Here is a 15,335-nt window from a genome sequence, read left to right on the forward strand (position 1 = left end):
TGAGAGAAGCAATGCAAGAGAGGTTAAAGTTAACATTTTCTACCATTTATTTGTTGAGAGTTGGATGCATTGGTGTTTATGCCGTCAACGAAAACGTTATCTCTGGTGTCATTGAAGTTTAAGATTACTCTCAGACTACCAGTCGCTGATAATGCGCCCTCATGTGTTTCATGCGCAACCACTGACAAAACGAAATCGCCGCCATATACATCATACATGTACTGTCATTCCACTGACTTACATTTTCCAACTCGACGCATCATATATGACATGCTATACGAGGGTTCAAAGAGGAAGGCATATTCTTAACCTTCGTTCGGCACAGTCAATCTCAATGATAATCTCAAATTCCAGGTCGAGTTCGAATAACTTCTAATATACTATATGACGCAAATTACCACCAAGTATAGAATTCTCTTCTTCTAAATTTACATAATCTAGAATTCCAGGACAAGTACGAATATCTTTCAACACAATAGATTACGAAAATAAACTACCGTATAGATTTTCCCAGTAAGTGTGGATTTTTTTTTTCAATCTCCGTAGAAAATCATAGCTGCATGAACTATTCATCCTATTCCCCTAACCCCTAAACTGTCTGCGTGACCGAGACAGGATTATACATCTGTAACACGTGACGCCATAGAAAATCCATCCTTTATACGCTTTCAGAAGATCTATTCTACAGTCTCATGAAGAAACCGACTCCAAAGCGACCGATTGTATCTCATTGGCGATCACGCAATAGCTTTGATCGGTCTTGAGTCGGCTCCGCCGATGTGACTTAAGCATAAAAGTAGAGCACAAATCAAAGCCGATGATTATATTCAGTTTCTATCCGACGCAATCGTTGATTTATATCAGCCATTCATTGATTATGAGGTACTGCGTTCGAAAGGGTGAAGTAGGTATCAATATACTCTCCTTGAGAAGGGGATAATACACACTAAAAGGAATAGGTTCAACTTTGCACCTTTAAAGGTGCAGACCAGGGCCCCGTTTTACAAAGAGTTGCGATTGATCCGATCAATCACAACTATGGACGGCCAGCAGTTAACGTCAACATCTAAATGACAAATAACACAAACAGGCAAAAAATGATTTAATAATACTAAATAATAACTACCTCTCATGTGAAGCAATTTTGCGTATAAGTTTTCTTTCCAACAAGCACATCGGTGAAGAAAAATAATAAGAAGAAGATAAAGACAAAGAAGAGGAGGAGGAAGAAGGAGAAGAAAAAGAAGAAAAAGAATTATGAAAAAGAAGAACAACAACAAGAACATGAACAAGAAGAAAAAAAATAAATGGTGTGGGGTTGCGCAGATCACCCCACATATTTTATGGCTTAGCCATAAAACCCCATGTTGTTTTATGGCTTCATTTTTCTGAAAAATATCCAAGAAACTCAGTAAATCAAACTTTCATCCTAACATTCCTGACAAAGATTCTGGAGTCTGTTTCATAAAGAGTTTTATAACTATATTTGTAACTCTGCGATTATGCTGTTATGGTAATTACCATGGTAACAGTGTTGAACAACCAATCACAATCAAGGTTACCATGGAAGCTATAATAGTGGCAAATTCACAATAGTTATTAGTCTTGATAAGAAAAAGGTCCTCGGTAAAAAATCATCACAGTTTGATACAATGTACCATAACCTGGATCTTTGTGAGATATGAACACACTCACTCATCCATGTGTCATCACATTCTTCAAATACACACACATAATTATGCAGATTCTGATTTGAGCATAAGTATGTACAATTTTTTTAATGAGAGGGTAAAAGAGAATGAGGTAAGTTCAGAGAGGGGGGGGGGGAGGGGTGAGGGGGAGAGAGGAGGGGGGGGGGGGGATAGAGGAGGCGTTTGACGGTGTATTGTGAGGGGCGGTATCATATTTTAAAATGTACTATGACAGGCGCGGATCCAGGAGGGGGCCGAGCCGGCCCCGGTCCCCCTATTTTTTTACAACCTGCTGAAAAAGTGTACTCTTTAACTTGATAGAAATTATGAAAAACAGAAAGAAAAGTAAGAAAGAGGTATCATGAAAATCACATTTATTTCCTTCAAACAGATACAAAATAATATTTGACATAGTAACGAATACAGTATATATTTCGATACAAATTTGAAGGAGGCGAAAACCCGAAAAGCAGAGCTTGAGTTGGGGTCGCCAGATACAAGTAAATAACAAGTTACGTAATGACATCATATGTAATTGCATATAAAAAAGAAAGTTAAGAGTATAAAAGAAACATACAGCAGATGGAGAAGAGGGAGAAGAAATGTAGGCATTAGAAGTTCATTTGAACAAAAGAGTAAACTGGTCGCAATGACGTGACATTGGTACATGTATGTAGAGCTTGACCGACATCTGTCCAGCACAGCAACAGGCAAGGCACGTGCATCAATTAACAATAGAAATGGAAGGTAGTTCAAGGCTTGAACCACCTTCCATTTCCACTGCCAACCAATGCACATGCCTCACCTGCCGCTACGCTAGACAAATGTCAGTCAAGCTCCACATACATATCATTGACATGTTGACATGCTTGAACTTAAAGCATGTCAACATGTCAATGATCTGCATTTAAATAAAGTTTCATTTTATAAGAAAAAGATTGCAAAGAACGAGAGTTTTGTAGGTGGGCTGGTAAACTGTTCCAAAGTTTTGGCCCAGAGTAACGAATATCGTACTGGTATCTTCGGGTTCTATGTTTCGGTAAATGAATTTGGGTAGCGTTTCTCGTACTATACTTATGAATATCCGAATTGAAGTTAAAATGACAGAGATTACTAAATTGCAAGGGGAAAATGTTGTTTGTGCTTTTGTACATAAAAATACTTTGCTGATGCAAATTAATATCGCTAAATTTCAATAATTTTAACTCTTTGAATACAGGATTTGTGTGAGATTGAAAATGTAATCCAGATATAATACGAACAATCCTCTTTTGCAGTATTATAAGCTTTAGGATGCTAGACTTACAGGAGTTGGCCCAAATAATATTACAATACGAGAAATATGGAAGTATCAGAGCACAATATAACATACGTAGAATGTGACTTGGCAAGAGATTTCTAATTCTAGATATAATACCAATGTTTTTGGATACTTTACTTTCGACCTCATGTATATGATCTTTCCATGTCATAAAACTATCTAAATAAATTCCAAGGAACTTGGATTTGTCTACCCGTGGTAATATTACATTGTCGAGTATAACACATGCATCATTCAAATCAACATTCTTTCTATTATGAAAAACCATGTAGTTACATTTCTTGATATTTAAAGATAATTTGTTAGCTTTAAACCATTCACATACATGTACAATACATGTATCATACCCATGATGTGTAATTTAAAGCCTAACGGCCGACCCGACCCCGAAAGAAAACAAGAAAAAGGTGAGGGGAAGAATTGGAAAAAAAAAATTATATAAACATTTTCGCTCGCGCTTCGCATTGGCTGTGTAATAAATCCCATTCAAGAGGATTAAATGGCACTTATATATCCAGTTCTGAAATCAATTTGCACACAATATTTTAGCTCGCACATTAAGCTTTCATTATTTTGTTTGATTTACACAAATTGTTTACATCAAAATTTTCAGCTCGCGCTGCGCACTCGCATTGTTTGATTTGTGAGTTACCTATCCTCTGGAAATTCTTACCAAAATTTGTCAAAATGCTCCCTTATTTTGTCAGTCTATCAAAAAATTAAGCTCGTGCTTCACGCTCGTATTTAATTGTTTGAGACACACAGCTTATTCCTTATTAAATAAAAACGAGTTTAGACTGTCCAGTTTTCAGGTCGAAATATCAAACATTTTGAGCTGGCACTTCGCACTCTCCTTTTTTAATTGGTGATACTTGTATCCTCTTCATTAATCACTAAAAAACAGTCCTAATTGAGTCCCTTTTCACGTAACGAAATAAAAAAAATTCGGCTCGCGCTTGGCGCTCGCATCGTTTAGTTGGATTACTTATTTGTTTTCATGATTATAGAATCTCCTCAGAATCTTCAAGTCTACACAAAGAATTTGAGTCGCGCTTCGTGCTCGCATTATATATAAAGACCACATGAGATACCTTATCTTGTTTATAACAATAAAATAACATAAACTTAAAGCTCCAGTCTTTGTAAAACTAACAAAAAAAAAATCAGATTATAGCGGCCAATCGAGAAAAATGTTGATGAAAATATTTTTCGGGCCCCCTATTGGCGAAAGCTGGATCCGCCCCTGTATGAATTACATCTGACCTCTAATGGAACAACAACAAAAAAAACCAAGAGTTTAGACATGAGAGCCTGGCCATTTATGCGTTTTAACGGATTGCTGCTTCAGGGTCGATGTTGATCGATGTTTCGGATGGGGGGAAGGGAATGAAATGATGATTTTGTCCGAAATTGCTCCCTCCTGTTTATCCCAGGAATGACACTTCTGCCTTCACCATGTTCATGATAAACTACTAAGGCCTATCTATGCCGAAATGATCTGGGATGGGGATTGGGCTATAGAGTACGTAAAACGCTTAAAAAATATTGTTTTTTGTTAACCTTGTTATTCTAAGGTTGGAAGGAATTTTTTTGCACAATTTATATACTGTAAAAATCATTTTGTAAAATTTGTCAAAATCAAGGATATTCACTGGGGGGGGGGGGGGTTGTTTCAAATTCCCCGCCCCTTTCGCTGCGTATAGCCATGGAAAAGACGGGGAGAAGCACTTGCTGATAAATGTGCCGCAGACTGTCAATTCATCTGCGCTAGCTCTATAATTATTTTGTAATTCCCCTTGGAATTTCATGCGATACGATTAAGATAGTCGATGAATCAACGAGATTTTCAAGCCTCGGCTGACGTCACAAGATTTCATTCATTAACGTTCAGTCACACCAACACAACGTGCTTCAAACCGATCGATGGTACGTCATATAGGAAATAACGTAATAGACTTGCATCAGTTTCGCCGGTGCACCTGAGGCATTTGATGTTTAAAAACTATACATTAAATCTCTCTTTCCCGCCAGTTATTTGCACAGGCGCCATTTTCACTTGAAGTGGTGTGTATTTATAGCTTAAACATGACGGGAATAACGAGTATGTTATGATTTACTGTTTGCGTTGTGCCAGACAGAAATCAAAACTTAGCACGACAAGACGTCCACATCGTGAAGAAATCAATGCTGTATGATGCAGTGACGAATCCAGGAGGAGGGGAGGGGGGGGGGGGGGGGGGTGGAGGCACACCCGGCCCTTGTTCTCCCACTTTGAGAGGCACACACATATTTAGCATAATAGGGAAATCATGTTTCCTGAAACAAAATTAATCGATTTATTATCAAAAACATTTTTTTTGTTTTTTTGCTTGACAAATTTTCCTGGAACAAAAGAACTTCAATTTTGTAAAGTAAATCTTTTTTCTTTCTTCACTTTTCCTGTACAAGAATGCAGGCCCTGGGAAGCGACGATGCTGAAGCACCCCCAGGATTTTCCTGGAGGGGGGGGGGGTCTGGTGCGTATACTATTCTCCATTGGAATCAACCTGGAATTCTATTATCTGTGAGAAAATCGATGAATATAATACAAAAATGCCCCCTTTTTGCTTGTCATATTTCTATAGACCAAACTGATCTTCATTTTCAGTGAAGGTTTATTCTAATTATTTTTGCTTTTCAAATTTACATCAGCACCCCCAGTTAAAATAACGTTCCCAGGGACCTGCAAAAATGCCCCCTTTTGGAATGCCCTGGATCCGCCCCTGCATGATATAAATTATGTAGAATATCCAAGGGGTGGAATTCATATTCGATTAGGATGATACAGGGGGATAATAATAATTGAAAGCAAACTACAACGTCGGCTCACCTTTGTAAAAATAAATTTATACTCTTAAAACATCACTGGTAATGAAATCAATGCGTTAATGAACATGTGCCCAACAGAAAAATTTGATCGAATTCAATCATTATTCCTTAGTCAATTTGTACAATTTTTAAAAATCAAACGGAATTTTGGCTCAAAGGACCTCTTTTATCCGTGTCATATTCATCAGCAGATTTGCTACTTTAACCAATCTCATTTTTTTTACATTTTAAGAATTTACTTTTCAAAGTTCAGAATAAAGATAAAATAAATTAAATATCTGCTTAATCAATGTATAGTATTTATTGCCTAAAATGCTAAATTATCTTCAATCACAATGCAAAAGGAATTTTCACATGATATCAAAATAATGAAGGGTATACACACAAACACACCCTCACATGCACACATCCTCCCGCGCACCTACTCACACAGAAAAGCGTTTACTAATAAATGGATGGAATCACTTATTATTGATTTTCAATTTTCTTCGTTTTGTTTAATATGTAACTCGATCTGTTTATTGTTAGAAATTTTAATTCATCAATGTAACATTTGTTTTTATAATTTGTAAAATTCGTTAGTTTTATTTGATCGTAATACTTTATTGTTGGATTTGAAAACAATGAAATAATCTTGAAACTTATTATTGACTGTAGAATCTATTCAACATGCAATGGCGTAGAAAATGGTGTGAGTGTGTGTGTGGAGGGGAGGGTGTCCGTGACTTGCTCCTCCTATAAAGCTACGTCTGGAGACCAAGAACTTCGACCACAGACTGATATAAGATCAACCACAATCCGTCCATAGATTGCGGCATGTCATGACGATTGTGACTGAAAAATAAAACGGTCAGCTTTTTCCCCAGTGAACAATTGATTTATAAGCAAAACCATAGACCTACAAAATGCGATTATCTAAAAATGTTATCTAAAAAACAGAGAAGAAATCTTTTGTAGCGAGCATAGGGTTCGAACCTACGCGAGATCCCATTTCATTTCAAGTCAAACGCCTTAACCATTCGGCCATTGCAACTTGATATTTCTGGTCAGATTATTTAAAATTAACTTCGAATAAATTCTACCAAGTTCTTGGCCTGTCCATGATGCATTCAAAGTTATGTAAGATCAGTTGATTAAGTCAAATCGATCTTGTTCACACTTGAATAACCCACAAAATACGATATAACTAATGCAAAAGAGGAAAAAGATTTGACATGGCCGAGTGGTTATCTAGTTTCTTTTAAATTTTACTTCCAATTCGTTATAGACAGCATTAAGTAGGTTGCGATGGTCGAGTGGTTAAGGCGTTTGACTAGAAATCAAATGGGATCTTCCCGCGTAGGTCCGAATCCTACTCGCAACGGAATATACTTTCTGTGGGTTTTGTTCTCTCTTTTTTTCAATACGAAACGAGTGTCACTATCTTGACTTTCACATCATAAACAAAATATCTGACTTTACAAAGAAATACAATGAAAATTTTTAAGGCACACTGCCTTGTTAAGTAACTTTCAATCTTAAAACATATTTCATGAACATGATCCTTTGAATATTGACGAATATTTGAATTGAGCATCATGATTGTGACACAGGTCACTGCTAAATTTAAATATCCTGTGGTCATGACGGCGAATAACCGTGCTTTTGATTTGCAAAGATCACGTGACAAAATCACTAGATCTTATAGAACTTTCAATGCATCATGGACAGGCCAAGAACTTGGTAGAATTGATTCGAAGTTAACTTTTCATAATCAGACCAGATATATGAAGTTGCGATGGCCGAGTTGTTAAGGCAATTGACTAGAAATCAAATGGGATATTCCCTTGTAGGATTCGAACCTGATGTCACGTGATGTTTTCAAAATCGTAAACGCGGTAATTAGTCATCATGACCACAGAAGATTTAATTGAGCAGGAACAGAGTAACAACTCCGTCAAAATGATGATCCTCAATTCAATATTTTAAAGATTATTTTTATGAAATGTGTTAAGATTGCAAGACATTCAACAAGGTAATGTAACTTGATAAATTTGATGAGAGCATTATTTGTCCGTAAACTCAAGATAAGTATTTTTAGCACAAATTTTCTAGAAATATATTGTATAGGGATGAAAGTCAAGATCACACTCATCTCGTTTTGGAAAAAAGGAGAAAACCAAACCACAGGAAGTATGTTCGTTGCGAGTAGGATTCGCACCTACGCGGGAAGATCCCATTTGATTTCAAGTCAAACGCCTTAACCACTCGGCCATCGCAACCTCTTACTGATTGTACTATATAAAGTAAAAGTACAGTAAATCTATTCGGACTCATTCAACCAACCAGAGATCTTACCTCTTCAAATCCAATAGACCAGTACTCAGAAACGTTGTGAAAGCTAACAACGCGCTAACTGGGCCTGTTTCTTAAAACTTTTGAAGCCACAAACTTGTTATTATAACAAATTTGCGATAACAGTTTAAAGCTACGGAAATCCTTCGATTTGATTGGTTAAGAGTAAACTTGTTATAGAAATCGGGAATTTGTTATCATAACAAGTCTTTATGATACGGAACCCACGTCCTGTTACAACTGGCACTATTGCAACCGGTAAGGTGGCAACGATGCCCAATGTCATCACAATTCATTACTAAACATTGAAATAAATGTCTTCATTTCACAATCCGAGAGACGTAACTGGGCTTACTGTTAAGCGCCCTGTTAGGCTAACAACGTTTCTGTGCTGTTGGCCCTGCTTACTAACATATTCAGAATTTTTTAATTTTTTATTCTTTGCAAACCGACATTTTGCTGGAGGACTACGGAACATATCAACAAATTATTTTACAAAATTTTCAATAAAAAATCAATAAAATTTTTTTTTGGCATTGATAAAAGTGAAAAATACACTGGCCTGAAGAAATTGTAAAATTAAAAGTAACAAATCGATCTTTTGTTCACTTGGATTTCCCAGAAAATAAGAGATGACCATTACAAGACAAGTTTTTTTTCTTGTTGTGGGTAGGATTCGAACGTCCGCGGGTAGATCACATTTGATTTCTAGTCAAACGCCCTTATACCACTCGGCTATCTCAAGTTTTCTGCTTACTAAAAGTTAACTTCGAATCAATTATACCAAATTCTTGGCCTGCCCATGATGCGTTCAAAGTTACATAAGATCTGTTGATTAAGTGAAATCGTTCTTGTTCACACTTGGATAACCCACAAAATACGATATAACTAATACAAAAGAGGAAAAAGAGTTGATATGGCCGAGTGGTTATCTAGTTTCTTTTAAATTTTAGTTCCAATTTGTCATGGACAGCATTAAGTAGGTTGCGATGGCCCCATACTGAGGTCGTTGGACTGCTCGGAAAATCCTAACAGTTTCCGACTTTCCTAACACTTTCCTAACGCTCTCCTATCACTTTCCTAAAGCTTTCCGACCACTTTCCTAACACTTTCGTAACACATCAACTCGGAACTGCGCATGCGCAAGAGGGCCGTGCGCAAAATCTACAGCCCGCTGTATTATATAATTGTAAACATGCTGCACGCTATTGATCGGAGGGAAGTGTTGTTGTTCGAGTCAGCTCGACCGTATCAAAAGTTCAAAGATTTGCTGGAAGTTTCTTAAAATGTAAGTGTAATTAAAAAAGTTTTTATAATTGTTATGTAAGCGTTTTACAAGATAAACCTGTGACTTTTTAAAGAAAACTTACAATTTAACTTAATTTAAACGTTGAAATCAAACTGAGGGCTAAAATTGTTTCGATACTTTCGCTGACTGTCATTGTGTCAAAGTCCTCAACTGGTTTCTGGTGATGGTGAGTGCAAGAGTGGCACATGGTGCACACTGTCAGCTATAGACAATGTGTCCATCACGTTCAAACTTGGGCCTATAGTGAAATCAATACTTGAAAAATTTATTAATTTTTGGCCCATTTTCTGGTGCTACGATATAGATTTACCTCGATCATATGTACTTCTGTTGAATCGTTTAGAGTTATTAGACATTTGAAAACCATGAAAACGTAGGCCTATTCCGAAGATATTCGATCTTGTAACGTTAACTTGGAGTCTCAAAACAGTTTATATGCACATCTCGGTCGGTATGCAAATGAGGGAACTAATGACATCACTCACTATTTCTTTTGTATTTCATTTTATGAAATATGTATATTTTCTCGTCATTGTCATGGGAAATGAAGTTTCATTCCTGCATGAACACGTGGAATTCCATTATTTTAACATTTTGTGCTTCAGGCATGGAGGTCCTAATCGTCATATTCGTAAAAATTGAAATATTGTATAATTCAAACAATAAAAAACAAAAGAAATAGTGAGTGAGTGACATCATCGATTCTCTCAATTGGATGTAACTGGCTCGTTCATATAACTATTTTGTTAAAAATAAGCGAAACTTTGAAATGTCATAACTTTCTTATTTTACAGTACATCCGATTTTGATGGAATTTTCAGCATTGTACTTGTCTGATTTTTCTCTATTGATTCAAATCAACATTTTTCTGCGGTGGACTTGACCTTTAAATATGCTAATTTGTTCATATATTTTCAAAACTCACCAAAATTATTTATTTGTTGATTGACTTTGGTTATTTTTATTCCATCTGAGAGCTACATTAGGTTCACCAAGGTTCTACACTGAGTTAAGAAACTTTGACTAGATAATTATTAATACTTAATTCATATGAAATTTATTCATTTTTACCTCTGCCAATTTTATCCCTGCCATTTTTACTTGTGCCATTTTTATCTCTGCCATTTTTACCTGGCACCTCTAGTCTAGAGACCTTTTTCTAGATGTAGAAGTTTGGTACTTGATAGACATTTACTGAATGAAAGATAGGTCTAATGTTAGGACCTAGATCTAGATAGTAGATCTACTGACCATTCCCTCCTATAAACTTACCGTGTGTGGATCTTGGCTATTTGTTGCTCGCCTTGTGTAACGTAATTGTTTATTCAATCATAGGCCAAATGTGTTTTTTTCCTATAAAAATTCCTGTATTGAATCATAAACACATAAAATTTGCTATTTTTTTTAAGATGAAGCCAAGGTCAAGTTACATTTACTGTGTGTCTAAGAAACAACATTTATTGTATTGTTTCTTATATTTTTTGTGTTTGCTTTTCATTTCCCCATTATTTACTTTACTGTAGGGTCTAAGTATTGCTGAATTTGTCTACATCATGACTGTATAATCTATAGATTTGAGAACATTATTGCTTTTTTTTATTTCATGCAGTGATAATGACCAAAAAGGGAAAACCAGATTCGTATTGGAATCACCTCATGCAACTATATGCTAGAGGTCAACACCGGTTTGGTGTGGGACAAACCCCAGGAGGAAAAAAGTGGAAGGAAGTAAGGGGCAAGATTGATGCGTGCCCCCTCCACAAAAAGCAGTCAACTGGCCTCTTTGGAGTTGCCCTTTCCTGCAAGTGTGGCTATCATGAGGTAATTTTGCCTATTATTCATTTATTTACTACATCTCATGGAATTCTGTGTGGTATATATGACAACTTGACACCCGAATTTCATCTAAGTAGAAAATAAAAATATAAATCCTTTATTCTTTCCTGACTGTAATCTATAAGACAAGTGGATAACATACCAAAGTATAATTAAGAAATTAGATTTTACTTCATCTAGGAACAGAAAAAAACAATACAGTGAATATGTCCACCTTCATTTTGAAAATGTCACACTAAATCTTTTCAATTGTTTCTGGTGCCTTACTGCTTGGAAATTGTGCTGTCAATTCAGCACCATTTCATTGGACAATCCCACATTGTTGATCTTGTTAACCCCCTTCCAAAGTGAGAAAATGTAAACATAATGTAGCTTTACTGAATTAAAGATGGAAAAAAAACAATTTTTTTATATTTTCTGCTAAAAGGCTACCATGATTATCATTTGCCATTCATATCACAAAATCATCTTTCAGTTATAAAAAGAAGAAAAAAGTTGATGAAAGTATGATGACATGATTTACTCTTTCACTTATCTCTGGTGCCCTAGCTTGGTGCTAGTTTATTGACCATGATCTTGAACCAGCTAGCGGATGAATTTAAAGCATTTCATAATTTTTCATTGAAAATTGAAAAGTACTTTTAATGTGCCCTAAGGGGACAAGTCCAGCCCAACAGTAAGTTGTTTTGAATAAATAGATAAAAATCAAACTAGAAAAATGTTGAAAATTTTTATCAAAATCAAAACTTGCTTTTTTTGATGAAACAGTGATATATGCACAACTCAGTGACATGCACCTGAGACGGCTGATGTCCCTCACTCACTATTTCTTTTGTTTTTTATTGTTTGAAATACAATATTTCAAGTTTTTATAGAATTGATAATATGGAAGAACTTTACTGATCCATATTAAACAACGCTTTGTCTATATGTTTGGAGAGGAATTAATTGTTGTTTCACTTCTCAATAAGGAGAAAATTATAATATTTCATATAATAAAATACAAAAGAAATATTTGGTCAGAATAAACATAGTATTGTTTAGTGAAATTAAGCAAAAGTTCAAAATGTCATAACTTTATCATTTTACATCCGATTTTGATGAAATTTTCAGCACTATGCTTTTTGGACTTATCTCTTTTTATTCATTTTTTTTTGGGGTGGACTTGTCCTGTAAATTTGTCAGAAATGGATCACATTTCAACTGTAGACAAATTTCGAAGTTTTAACACTGAGAAAAAAAATATACCAGAGGAAAATGAGTCTTATTATTTTATAATGCCAACTAATTTGTAAATTACATGATAGAGATGTTGTTTACACAAGCAACACTATCAGTTCTGGTATAAGGATTAGTGACCAGAGAGATAATTGTTTACTACTTTACTTAGTGATAACACCACTGCTTTAATTAACTTTTGGTCTAGAGGATATGACAGGGAATATAATCAGTGGCTTTCATCATCATGTTTAAATGTGCATTTAATTAGGTTTGCCATTTTTGTTGTTGCAAGGTTGATTGTTAAAATGATTTGTTACGTTAGTAGAATTGGACAAAAAATACAGTAGTAATTTTGCTTACTGGCAAAATGTGAATATTGTTCATTTTCTTCCACATCATTTCCACAAATACCATATATTTCAGTTTGAAAATATCTCTTTAAAATAATTCCCAATAACCTTAGGAGAGGATGTTTAAAATCCATTTTTGTATTTTTAGATGTAGTTTAGATATCGATTTATTCATTTTCCGTTCACAAAGCACTAGGTTTCTCGAAGTCCTCATTTCATAATCCATGATTGTATTGACGTAGTACAAAATACCAATAGGAGTTCGTGCAGATTGCTAGATTTGCTCTAAGCAATAATCCACTGCAACTATTTGATACATTTATTACAGCCACCAAAGAAAAGTACTGTAGCATCTTCAGCAGTATCATCGGCAACATCATCGGCAGCATCGTCGGCAGCATCGTCGGCAGCATCGTCGGCAGCATCGTCGGCAGCATCGTCGGCAGCATCATCGGCAACATCATCGGCAGCATCGTCGGCAGCATCGTCGGCAGCATCGTCGGCAGCATCATCGGCAGCATCCTCATCACCACAAGATCCAACAATCCCATGTGGGGTGTGTGGCCAAAAGATACTTGTTTCTGAATTTACAGAGCATTTATCAATGTACCATGCAATGATAACATGTGATCAGTGCCAGAGGACCTGCAGGGGTGAAGTTGGGATAGCAGAGCATGTTGAAGTTTTTCACCAAACTAGTGAGTATCTTGACACCTTTTTGCTCCACTAGGAATGATATTTTAAGAAAAAAGAATATTATGTAACCTCCCCCCCCCCAAAAAAAAAAAAAATAGCATGTTGATAACAGATAAGAATTAATTATCTGTGACACTATTATTACAGCCATAGATAGCATGAAATCAATTGCTTTAAAAAAATATATACATTGATGAATTTTGTTCAGATAAAGAATTTGCATTGTACTACATGGTAGTTTTAAATTAAATCATGCATTTGTGCAATGCACTTAGAAGTGTTGAGTAACTGAATATTGCTTTCTCTATATTTCTATTCATTAAAACATTGAAAATAACTTAGATTATCTCATTCATATTGAGGTATCAATATTTAATTTAAAAAATGCTTTTCCTCTGCAGCTAAATTGCCACGCGCCCGAGCTCCATCTGCTCAGTCGGCTCCACCTACACCTATACCCAAACCAGATGCGACCAGAGAGGCCAGGCAGCCTGGTAAGTTGTGTGTTTTGTCTACTTTTTATTTGGTGTGGCCTTGACTGTCAACCTCGCTTTAATAGGGAATGGAAAGCTGATTTTTTTTTTTTTTTGGGGGGGGGCTTTTAGGTGATGCTATATTGATCCCAGTTGCAACCTTTTCATATTTTCATTTGTTTTTATTTTAGTTCTGTAGAGAGAACTATGTCAGATTCTATAAACCTGCATGCATATTAAAAGAAGCACAAGTTTTATTTGACCTTTTAATTAATTGTCTTATTAATTTGTAATGCATATGTTTTCTTCACTTTCAGTTTATCTGTGTTTTCTTTTTTGCAATTTGCTTTGATATTTCAGTTTATATGCTTTTTGGTTTAAATACTTCAGTTTATCATTATTCATCTGCTTTTAAGCTCATATGATTCAATGAATTTTTAAAAAAATGATCATTAACCTAAATAAATAAAGAGAACTTTTCTATTCATGTTGCAATATGTAAAATATTTTATTTTTTTCCACTGCAGCTAGACTAACATGCCCCCGAGCTCCATCTGCTCAATCTGCTCCACCCATATCCCAATCAGATGTGACCAGAGAGGCTAGCCAGCCTGGTAAGTTGTGTGTTTTTCTACTTTTTATTTGGTGTTGCCTAGAAAGTCAACTTCTCTTTAATAGGACTCTGAGCTGAACTAGAAATGGTTGTTCAATGATGGAAAGCTGTCTCTTTTCTGGGGGGGGGGGGGGGGCTTTTTAGGCGATCCTATAGTGTTCCTAGTTGCAACCTTTCCATATTTCATTTTTTGTTTAGTTCTGTAGACAGAACTATGTCAGATTCTATAAAAGTGCATTCATATTAAAAGAAGCACAAGTTTTATTTGACCTTTTAATTTATTGTCTCATTAATTTGTAATGCATATGTTTTCTTCACTTTCAGTTTATCTGTGTTTTCTTTTTTGCAATTTGCTTTGATATTTCAGTTTATATGCTTTTTGGTTTAAATACTTCAGTTTATCATTATTCATCTGCTTTTAAGCTCATATGATTCAATGAATTTTTAAAAAAATGATCATTAACCTAAATAAATAAAGAGAACTTTTCTATTCATGTTGCAATATGTAAAATATTTTATTTTTTTCCACTGCAGCTAGACTAACATGCCCCCGAGCTCCATCTGCTCAATCTGCTCCACCCATATCCCAATCAGATGTGACCAGAGAGGCTAGCCAGCCTGGT

The 15,335-nt window shown here is 35.5% G+C and overlaps 2 non-coding genes across 2 annotated transcripts; one reads left to right on the forward strand and one right to left on the reverse strand.

Annotated features, from left to right (window-relative positions):
• The first annotated feature begins 7,161 nt into the window (after positions 1 to 7,161).
• TRNAS-AGA lies at positions 7,162 to 7,243 on the forward strand. The gene has a single exon. It is a non-coding gene; the product is annotated as a tRNA-Ser (tRNA).
• An 816-nt stretch (positions 7,244 to 8,059) lies between these two features.
• On the reverse strand, positions 8,060 to 8,141 carry TRNAS-UGA. The gene has a single exon. It is a non-coding gene; the product is annotated as a tRNA-Ser (tRNA).
• Positions 8,142 to 15,335: the final 7,194 nt, after the last annotated feature.

Source organism: Lytechinus variegatus, chromosome 1 (assembly GCF_018143015.1).
Source record: "Lytechinus variegatus isolate NC3 chromosome 1, Lvar_3.0, whole genome shotgun sequence".
NCBI lineage: Eukaryota > Metazoa > Echinodermata > Echinoidea > Temnopleuroida > Toxopneustidae > Lytechinus > Lytechinus variegatus.